Source organism: Papaver somniferum, chromosome 8 (genome assembly GCF_003573695.1).
Source record: "Papaver somniferum cultivar HN1 chromosome 8, ASM357369v1, whole genome shotgun sequence".
In the NCBI taxonomy this organism is placed as follows: Eukaryota; Viridiplantae; Streptophyta; class Magnoliopsida; order Ranunculales; family Papaveraceae; genus Papaver; species Papaver somniferum.
Genome location: NC_039365.1, coordinates 174,317,938 through 174,328,988, shown reverse-complemented (window position 1 = coordinate 174,328,988; position 11,051 = coordinate 174,317,938).

The window sequence follows — 11,051 nt, the reverse complement described above, 5'->3', positions numbered from 1 at the left end:
CAGGAGGATACAACACTCAGAAAATATTTGCTGATTTTCATCTGTTAGCTTCCCACTTTCTGATACAAGTCGTGAAACAACTACTCTTCCAGAATCAACTATTCTGGTCTCAACACTCTCTTCGCTTCCCTCCCCAAAACCAACCCTTCTCCTTCACTTTGTGACCGAAGTAAGTCTGGAACGGCCATTTCTTGGTTTAGGCCGGATTTGTACAGATTGATATCTCGAATCTAAAGTATTCCCTTGCAGTACATTGTTTAGGGTTTAAACTCGTTTATCACCCACACACCCGAAATTACCAAAATCAGCAGAAATCGTTTTCACCCTCAAACAACCATCTACTTCTACACAAACTGAAAGATCTCCAGTTTCAGAAGTAACTTCAGATTCTCTTCCCACTCAAACTGATGCACAGGGGATTCACACATCAGTTGGAAGAGAGAAATCTCCAAACGATAATGTTAAGTATGCTATCTCTAATCACTTCTGTAATCATAAAGTGTGCCTCTTTTGTGAATCAAAAGGGCATAGAGTGCAAAAGAGGAAACCCAAGTTGAAAAACAAATCGTTGATTAAACTTCAACACACCTTAGATTTGATTCTTAAAGGCGTAACTGACATTCGTATGTCTAAACCAATTGGTTTTAGTATACGTCTTGTGTTTCCTACCAGGAAAGTCAGTTCAATGAGTTCCTCAAGCGCACAAAAACATAATAGACCTGTTGACAAATATCGTCCAAGAAGAACTCATGTTCTCTCTCCTGTCAGAAATGGAGATAATGATAACCCTGATGTGAAACATGCATCAAGTGAAGAATGCAGATATGAGAAGATGGATGACAACCTTAAATTGATTATTGAAGGATATAAGGAAATCATCAATAGGCTGACTGCTCCATATAGACAACACTCATCAGGTAAAAATCCTTACTATGTGTCGTATTATGATGATTGTAAGTTTTATGATAAATTTTCACATCATGACACCCTTTCTCCGAAGTACAGAAGGAAGAGATTTAACTAAAAACAATATTCATTTGATGATATAAGAGCTCATACTTGTGCTACTTAATCACAAGGTTGAAATCTCTCGCACAAAAATCCTGGTTGAGAGATATGCTCAGGTATACTTGTTTGGCAATGGTATTTTCGGTTTCTCAAGCTATTTTCTTATCGTCTTTAACATGAGTATCTTTGCGAAAATGCTTGCACAAGTTCTTTTTTTTACTGTGATCAGTTTTTTTCCTTTTGGTTAAACTTAGTGTTACTCTTGTACTCTAAAATTGCTTCTCTTATGAGACATTTTTTTGGAGTCTTTTTGATTTCCTCATGTGCAAAGAGTTTTCTGCAAGGTCATGTGCAAACGACTCTTGTCCTTCGTTTGGGTCAAGATTGATCTCGTACAGGCTACCCGTGTGTCTGGCATGAATCAATTAAGGAAACCCTAAAAGCTCCTTCCCTAAGAAACCTTTAAGTACTCGACCTATTTAGTTATGTAAGTCACGTACGCATACTCTAGGTTTTGGGTTGTCAAGAATGTCTTCTTCTTCATCTCACTATTGTGATTTTGCAAAGGGATTTCTTGAGAAAGGTTTCAGATTCGAATCAAAAGGGAGGAAGAAAAGAACTCTGGTAGAAGATGGTGCACCCAATACCTCATGCTATTATGCATACTTGCATCAAGATGTTGAGAATGAGGATATGGGTTCTGCTGAAGTGGTTCATGACTTTCTTAAATATTTTGAGAAAGAAAAGATGCAGCTTGTTGATACTATGAATGATCTTGATGTGATTAGAACTGAGTTGAAAAGTCTCATAAAGTCACATGTTAAAGGACTTCTCAATGAGTATATCTTCCTTGAAGATGCAGTTGATGATATGAATCACAAGCTCAAAGGTCTCGAAACCCGTGAAGCTGTCGAACGTGAACCTTGATGCAGCTTATGATCAGTTTTCTGGAAGACATTGTTTTTGTTTTTATTTTTCTAGGAAACTTGTTAAAAGAATTTTTATTCTTGTTTTTTTTAAGAAGGATAACTAGGGTTTGTTATAGCCATTATTGTGAGTACACATATCTATGTCCAACGTTTTCATCTTGTAATGTTTTTAGATTTATTTATTTAAATTCTAAAGTGATTTGGAAGATGATGTCTGCAGTGTTAATCTTTATGGTTTTATATATTACAATATGTTATGGGATATGCGTGTTTGCGTCCGTGAACTATTATTGTCTCATAGAATTTCAAAAGTTATCTCTTTCATATGTCGATATGCATGTATTGATAGAAGATCGATGAAATTTTGACAAACAAAAGTTAAGCCTATTATGTCATTTATTGATGAAAGATAGGTTAAAATCTTTTGTTCACAAGGATTATGTCTATTATATGTCGTTATGCAAATAGTGATGAAGATAGAAGGAATCCTTGTATATTCCGCAGTATTGATCTTCACTGATCCATATTTTATGTATATACTGTGCAGCTCCATAAGTTTTCTTATGTGAGCATTTCCAACTAAAAAAATCATAGATTCGTTTGTGATTAATTTGGTTGAGTATTCCGATTAAATTAATCATGGGTTCTCTTGTGATTAGTTTGATTGAGAATTTTTGGATACGAAATCATTTCCTTATGGTTTTTGGTGTCCAAAGAAATCCTTCTTTTCTTGTAAAAGTAAGGTCGCTCTTGTTGTTCTTTCAGGAATGACATCAAATGGGGGAGAGTTATTTTGAACTTGCGCTTAATTTCCATATCTTTGTGGGGAGTGCGGCTGTGGAATATTTTAGGGGTTATCTTGTATCTTTATCAACTCCTTGATGAATGCATTTAGCTTCGGCTTTATGATTGCATCGAAACAAGTTGATGTGTACTTTTTTTTGGTCTTGAAGCATCTCCGTGGGAATTTCATTAGGATCTTGTTTTCGTACCTTTTCCAATTTTATTGACAAAAAGGGGGAGAATTAATATGTAATTCACACTACAAATACATATGGTTTACGTGTTTTTACGGATCATTATGTAAGGAGGAGTGGTTTTCATGTTGAGATGAAAGTATTGACTAAGGGGGAGTGATACATATCACCATAATATTGTTGTCAAAGTTATGATATAAGAACTTTGATACTGTGTAATAATACTATGACATTGTATAACAATGATCGAGAGCTTTTGTTTTCTCATTGTTATGGCTACGGATCTTCAACAAATATGATGCTGAATTGAACATCTATGGAATTATGGGAGTACTTGGAAAATACGAAGTTTTCAAGTAATATTGAAGCACCAAGGAGGTCAAGCATGTGGACGAGAAGCTACAAAGTTTTATTTATTTTGTAATCCATATGTGTATTGATAGTTTTGCAACTAAAATTGACAAAGGGGGATTTTGTTAGAGCATTTCTCAGTCGAACTCGCATGCGTTGCTATCTCAAGCATGTTTGTCAAGTTTAGTTATCAAAACTATATGTCTTGATTTCTAGACTACTCAGAGCTAAGTCTCGGTTTAGGACAATTTAGTGTAGTTGAGCTCCAGACTCCATGGCGATCATCTTACGAAGATGAAGAACTACTCAATGAACCAGTGCTACTTCATATGACTAAAAGATATGTGGATACTTGAATTATCTATCACTCAAAAATCTATCTACTCTATTTCCTACTCTTGAGACAAAGTCGTATAAGTATGATAGTTTTCATACATACACATTTGCTATTTCGAGCTGAGTTCACTCGCCTATCTTTTTCTCGAAATATGTGTTGGTAAGATTTAGCTTTAACCACTTTTCATCTTAACCCGTGACGAAAGTCATGATGACGTTTCAATCTTGAAAATAGCTTTGATAACGATAGTTGTGAATAACGACTGTTATAACATTATAGAAGAATGTTTCAATGATTGAAATATAGAGTTGATATTACGTAACCAACTTTGGATATAAGCATATATAGTGTGTTCACACATTAGTGTATAAATCCATGTGCCGGAAACCAAGTGTGTGCATATGTGTGCATACGGCATTGGTGAAGGAGACAGGTCGAAAATTTCCGATGAGTTTGTAAGTTTGTAAACTGTTAAACCAGTCACCTGAGGTACGCATACCTGTACGCGTACCCACAAAAGTTTTCGACCGAAAATTTCTGATGAGTTTCTAAACTCAAATTCGGTATCTATGGTACACGTACCCGTACTCGCACCCAAGCTGGTTATATTTCTCAAATCGGAAGTTCATGAAATTAAACAATAAATCAATAAGGAATGTAATCTTTGCAAACCATGGCTATATTGTTCATGAATTGATGCAAGTGAAACAAACTGATTTTGTTTCAATTGTGTCTATTCATAAAGACCTAAGCAATTGAAAAACTCTTCAACTAGTTCTTATGAGTCATTTGAACTAGTTAGGTGAAAAAGATGAATATGGTTAATATGGAAGTACGCATATGGCTAACCATTGGTTAACTATTTGTGAACCAACTAAGTGTACACGTTTAGGTATAGTTACTCAAACCTAAATGAAATACATTTCATTTGTGTGTGACAAGCTATGTTTCGATCTAACGGTTGAAATATATTAGCTTGGTTAAATCAGGTTTTTCATCTAACGGTGAATATTGAATGCTTTGTTACCAAGGTAACTTGGATTGCAAACCCGGATTTGAAAACTATATAAAAGAGACATCTAGCAACTGGAAAAACTAATCCCACACCTCCTGTGTGATACTAATTGGTTTTGCTAGAGTCGATTCTCCTTTAACCTTAGGTTTCTTCTCGAGACCCTGTAGGTTAACGACAGAAAGACTTCATTAGGATTGTGAAGCCAGACGAAACTACTTCTCTTGTAGTTGACTGATCTGATCTTGCCATTTTCTATCGTATGAGTTCAATTGAATAATTTAATTGAGATTATATCTCCGATAGGTCAAGATAAAAAGAAATCACAAACATCTTTGTCTCATCGTTTTTGATTCTGTAATATCTAGTTTCGTTACCAAACGATTTAGAGTATTGTGAGGTGATTGATAGTTCGAGGCTGCTCTTCAGGAATATAAGTCCGGATTATCAATTGGTTTCTGTTCACCTTGATTTTATCAAAAGACAAAACAAAACTCTTAGGTTTATCTGTGGGAGCCAGATTTATCTATCATCATAGACTTTTCTGTGTGATACAAATTTGTTTATTAAAGTCTTCGACTTTGGGTCGTAGCAACTCTTGGTTGTGGGTGAGATCAGCTAAGGGAATCAAGTGCGTAGTATCCTGCTGGGATCAGAGACGTAAGGAGCGCAACTGTACCTTTAATCAGTGTGATATTGATTAGGGTTTAACTACATTCCAGACCGAAGTTATTTTGTAGAAGGCTATTGTATGTAGCGGCTTAATACAGTGTGGTGTTCAATCTGGACTAGGTCCCGAGGTGTTTCTGCATTTGCGGTTTCCTCGTTAACAAATTTTTTGGTGTCTGTGTTATTTCTCTTCCGTATTATATTTTGTTATATAATTGAAATATCACAGGTTGTGCGTTAAGATCAATCAATTAGAATATCCAACCTTTGGTTGTTGATTTAAATTGATTGACACTTGGATATTGGTCTTTGGTACCATCCAAGTTTATCTCTATAGTATTAGATAAAGATTCGCAGATTTCCATTTGCTTGAGTAAAGATCAAACAGAGAGATTGAGATATTAACTCTTTGATATACTTCTAGATTGAGTCTGACTGTCTAGTTGATTCTCTAGAAAGTATATTGGAGTTAGTCCATACATATTGCTAATCGAAATATTGGGTGAGTTTGTTATACCCCCGCTTTTTCACATCTTACATGGTTTGTGTGATACAATCATTTGGTGTAGACTTGGAATGTTTCGTTATGATTATTTCAATAACTTGAAAATTGCTTTGATGCTAATAGTGTGTGAAAACGGCTGTTGGGATCCTCTAAGAAAGTTTCAATGATTGAAATAGAGTTTAGAACTATTGGATTATGAACATATGCATTCTTGCATGTATGTGATCCATTACCAGAAATATAGTATGCATACACGTATGCGTACTTGTAGTTGTGGAATTCCGGGTACCAAGTACACATACCGGTATGCATACTTGCGTAAGGTATAGGTCCGGGAATTTCTACTAGGTATTGGAAGTGTACTAAGGTATGCGTACCCGTTCGCATACTGGCGAACCAAAACTCAGACCGTCTACTTAGGTATGCGTACCCGTATGCATACATGAGTGGACTTCTAAAATCGGTTTGTTCATGAACTAATACATTTATATATTAAGGAATGCTTCCTTGCAAACCGTGGCTATAATGTTCATGAATTGATTCGAGTGACTCAAACCGATTTTGCTTCAATTGTGTTCTTGTATACTTCTATGAGAATATAGCAATTGAACAACTCTTTAACTAGTTTCATTTGAGTCATTTGAACTAGTTATGGTTAAGATGAATAAGTTTGATATGAGAGTGTTCATATAGCTAACCTTGGTTAACTACTAATGAGCCAACATGGTGTACACGTTAAGGTATGGTTACTTAAACCTAAATGAAGGTATATTTCATTTGTGTATAACAAGCTAAGTTCGATCTAATGGTTAAAAGATATTAACTTGAGTCTAATCAGGTTTTCATCTAACGTTGAATATTGAATGCTTTGTTACCAAGGTAACTTAGATTGCAAACCATGATTTTAAAACTATATAAAGGAGAACTTTAGCAACTGGGAAACCTAATCCCCACACCTCATGTGTGATAGTAGTTGCGACTAGAGTCGATTCTCCTATAACCTTAGGTTTTTCACGAAACCCTGTAGGTTAACGACTTGAAGACTTCATTGGGATTGTGAAGCCATACCCAAATATTTTCTATGTAGTTGATTGTTCTCATCTTGCCATGTTCTATTGTATTGAGTACCATCTTCTCTAATATTTGATCGAGATTGATCTCCGATAGGCAAGATAAAAAGTAGTCACAAACATTCTTCCTCTCATCGTTTCTGATTCCACAATATCTTGTTTCGCTACCATACAATTAAGATTATTGTGAGGTGATTGATAATACTAGGTTGTTCTTCGGGAAAGTCCGGTTTATCAATTGGTTCGTGTGCACCTTGATTTATCAAAAGACGGAACAAAACTCGTAGGTATTTCCGCGGGAGACAGATTTATCTATTCCAATAGACTTCTCTGTGTGAGACAGATTTGTTTATCAAGTCTTCGACTTTGAGTCTTAGCAACTCTTGGTTGTGGGTGAGATCAGCTAAAGGAATCAAGTGCATATAATCCTGCTAGGGTTCAGAGATGTAAGGAGCGCAACTGTACCTTAATCATTGTGAGATTGATTAGGGCTCCACTACATTCCAGGCCGAAGTTCACTGGTAGTAGGCTAGTGTCTGTAGAGGCTTAATACAGTGTGGTGTTCAAAGATGGACTAGGTCCCGGGGTTTTTCTGCATTTGCGGTTTTCCTCGTTAACAAAATTCTGGTGTCTGTGTTATTTCTTTTCCGCATTATATTTTGTTACATAATTGAAATATCACAGGTTGTGCGCTGAATCGATCAATTAGTAAATCCAACCTTTGGGTTTGATTGGTACTTGAACATTGTTCTTTGGTACCATTTAAGTTACTTCTCTTATATTCAATCGGGTTCGCAAATTCCTATTTGCTGCTTGCAGTTTGAATTGAGAAACAGAGATATAAACTCTTTGATATACTTTTCTCTAGATTGAGTCTGTATGTCTAGTTGATTCTCTTGAAAGTATATTGGAGTTTGTTTATTCAAATTGCCGAACGAAATATTGGGTGTGGTTGTTAGACCCCCGTTTTTTCATGGGCGACCTGCTCCTCCAGAGCTTTGACCTTTCCTTGCTCGGCCGCATGGACAAGAGGGACGACATGGTCAGAACCCTATCAAATGATGCAAAGAAACAATGAGAAACATCGAGACTACACGACACATGCACAAAGACCTGAAAGTTCGGGCAAAAATAATTTTAAAATTTCATCGGACTTAGAAAGATTGATCTCAAGCTCCGACATCTTTAATAACAATTCTTTATACTGTTGTTCATTAAACTCGTTAGAGGGACAATATTTCTTATGTTGACCCCATGAAGCCTTCTGACGATCATGTTGTTTGAAGACTCGACAACTATAACCGAGTCCATTTCAAGTAACGAGATACCTGATAAAACCCGAGAAGATTTTCCTCTAACTTCTGAACAGACTCTTAAGCTTAATATTTCAACCGAGAAAGACACTTACGTTCGGAATGAAGATCCCCATACTGAAGCCTCAATGAGTTGCACTGACCTTCTAAGGAATCAATCAACAACCCCCTATCGGCAGAAACTCTTTGGAGCCGAGATAGATCGGAACGGAGATTATCTATTTCCTTGGGCACATGCTCAAATCTCTGATAACGAAGTAGCTCGACTTGGAGGCTCTCAATCTCGGCTGCCTTGCGATCAATCTTATCATCTTTATTATGTATCTTCTATTGAAGTGTAGCAACATGACCTTTTCCAATGTTCAATTTCATGGACATGTGGCGGTACTCGGAATGGAGTCTCTGTCTAGGATAGATATTTCAACTAGGAAGACAATGCTAGATTCAGGATATTGGAACTACAACATCAACCAACAGTAACAGAGTTCGAAAAAATACCTTTGGAAATCGGCTAGCTTCCTCTCAAGTTCTCGGGCACGCTCCTGCTCTCCTTGATGTTGAGTCCGAAGACCTGCCATGTCCTCCAACTCCTTATGGCGAATGGCCTCCTCAAGAAGTCTTTGGTTCTCGGACTGGAAACATATCGGGTCAAAACAAATCGGAAAAGCAAGCAATGAACTACTCGGCTGGGGAAGAATAACTTACAGCAATGCGAAGAGATTCCTTCATAGCAGGACCATATAGAGGAAGGACCTTCATCATGTCGGCCATAGAAAGAGAGTAAAGATAGAAGATGAGAGGGCCCCGAGCGAATCACAAGCAATACCAGAGAAAGTGTACACAAAACTCCTTATTGGACCGTGACTTCGTGGGACTCTTTGAAAAGTCTCTATCAGCTCTTCTTCTCGGGGCGACTACTCATCCTGATCCTTGGAAGGGATCTCAGGTTCCTTTTGTTCCTCCCTTCCACCCGATCCTTCGGTCTCAGCATCCGAACCAAAGAATTTTTCATCATCATCCTCATCAGACATCACCACAACCATATTGGTGCTCGTAAGGGAAATTTCTTTTGACGATGCAGGCAGAACCACATTCTTCCCATGGGAAGATTTACCTCCCTTAGACCCTTTGCCACTAACCTCAGCCTTATCACCTACAACGGTAGATGAAACGTCATAAGACTTCTTGGGCAACCTTTTCGGGAATTGAGATAAGGGAATTCGATCATCGGGATCCTCACCACCCTTCCCAGAAGAGCTCTCAACACCTTCCTGACAAGCCTTTGACTTCTACACAAACATCATCGCCAGACCCATTAAAGGAACTAAATAGGGGAAAGTACATGTACTGAGAATAGAGAAATGTATTTGTTACCTTCACTGAATCTTCCTCAATCCTTATGCTAAGACCTCTTTCTCTTTTCCGAGTGTTCTGAGTCTTAGGCTGATTACTCTGAGACTTGGGCCACAAAGAAATGGAACAATTAAAAATTTTTGGTCACCCGACATCACGATGTAACATAACGGGCCCGAACCAAGCAAGGCATCAAAAATTTTACCTGATCAGCATTAACTACCCAGAACTGATATGGCTCAGTAGGAAAATCATGAGGAGGGAGCTTACCACTCAAGATAGGGATAGCCAGAGGAACCCGATCCCAGACGGAATCACTAGTATGACGATCATGCTTATTGGTATTAGTACGACCTTCGGGATTTTCATCCAACATCAACTTCTCAAAGTTATTGGTTGGAACCTTATTACGATGAGGACTAGCAGTAAAACCATCCAGAACACTAAGAGAAGAAGTTCTGCTCCGATAACTTCCAAGGAAGCTGGCCGAGGTAATTTTGCTCGCGTGAGAAGGCTTGTATGTCGACCAAGGGGTCTTGGAGCACTCACCCTTTCCCCGTCTTTCCCATTCAGCCATAAGACGGAACGTATTTCCATTCCATTGAGCCAAATCCTGAGAAGGATAAAGCTGAGACAAAACCTCATAGGCGAAGGGTCGGTTCGGGTCGTATAATGAAAGACGTAACCCGAGTTCAAATTGTCCCTTAGTGATGATAGTCGCCTCGGGAGAATGAGACAATTCTTCAACCTTCTCCCTCTCCAATAAGCCCTTCCGACCCGGCACAAGCCGAATATCATAGCCATGAAGTTTGTAATCATCCTTCTGTTGGTTGATAAATTGAGCATCAATGAGATTTTTGTTGGATCTCTTCCTACATGAAAAATGGGAGAACCATAAGAGAAGATAAAATATATCAAGATAACGATGATCATGATGGAAGGACTATCAACGATAAATAACGAATCAACGGGAATACCATCTTCCTCAAAGAACGTGTAACTTATGCACCTTTTCTCTGTCATGGAAGGAGATGAAGAAGCCATCAAGAAACAACTGCAGATCGAGAGCTGGTAATGGGGAAAGTGATAAAGACGACGAAGAACAAGTTCAGTAGCAGCAACAGAGAAAAAAACAACGGAGGAACTAAAGTAAGTGACAAAGGCGGAGTGAATGACAGAGAATGAAGGAAAGTTGCAGAGGCGGAGATGCAGAGAATGTTGGTTCTTAAGTAAACAAAGAAGGATAAATGGAAGAATAAATACCCAAGGGTTTATCATTCACATTTATAACTCAGGCAGTTACAACCGACAGAGGAGGTAACGGGTCATAAAGAATGAGATAGGGGGAGACAGTGTGGCGGAATACACGACATAGCAAAAACCGTGGAGGGCGGGGCAGTTTCTTCCCCTCTTGCCGAGCACACAAGTGAAAGAAGGGTCATAAATGTAGTAACAAATAACTGGCAAACATACGTGGCATAATCTAGGATGACAACCTACCAAAGACGAAGCAGAATGAAACACCGA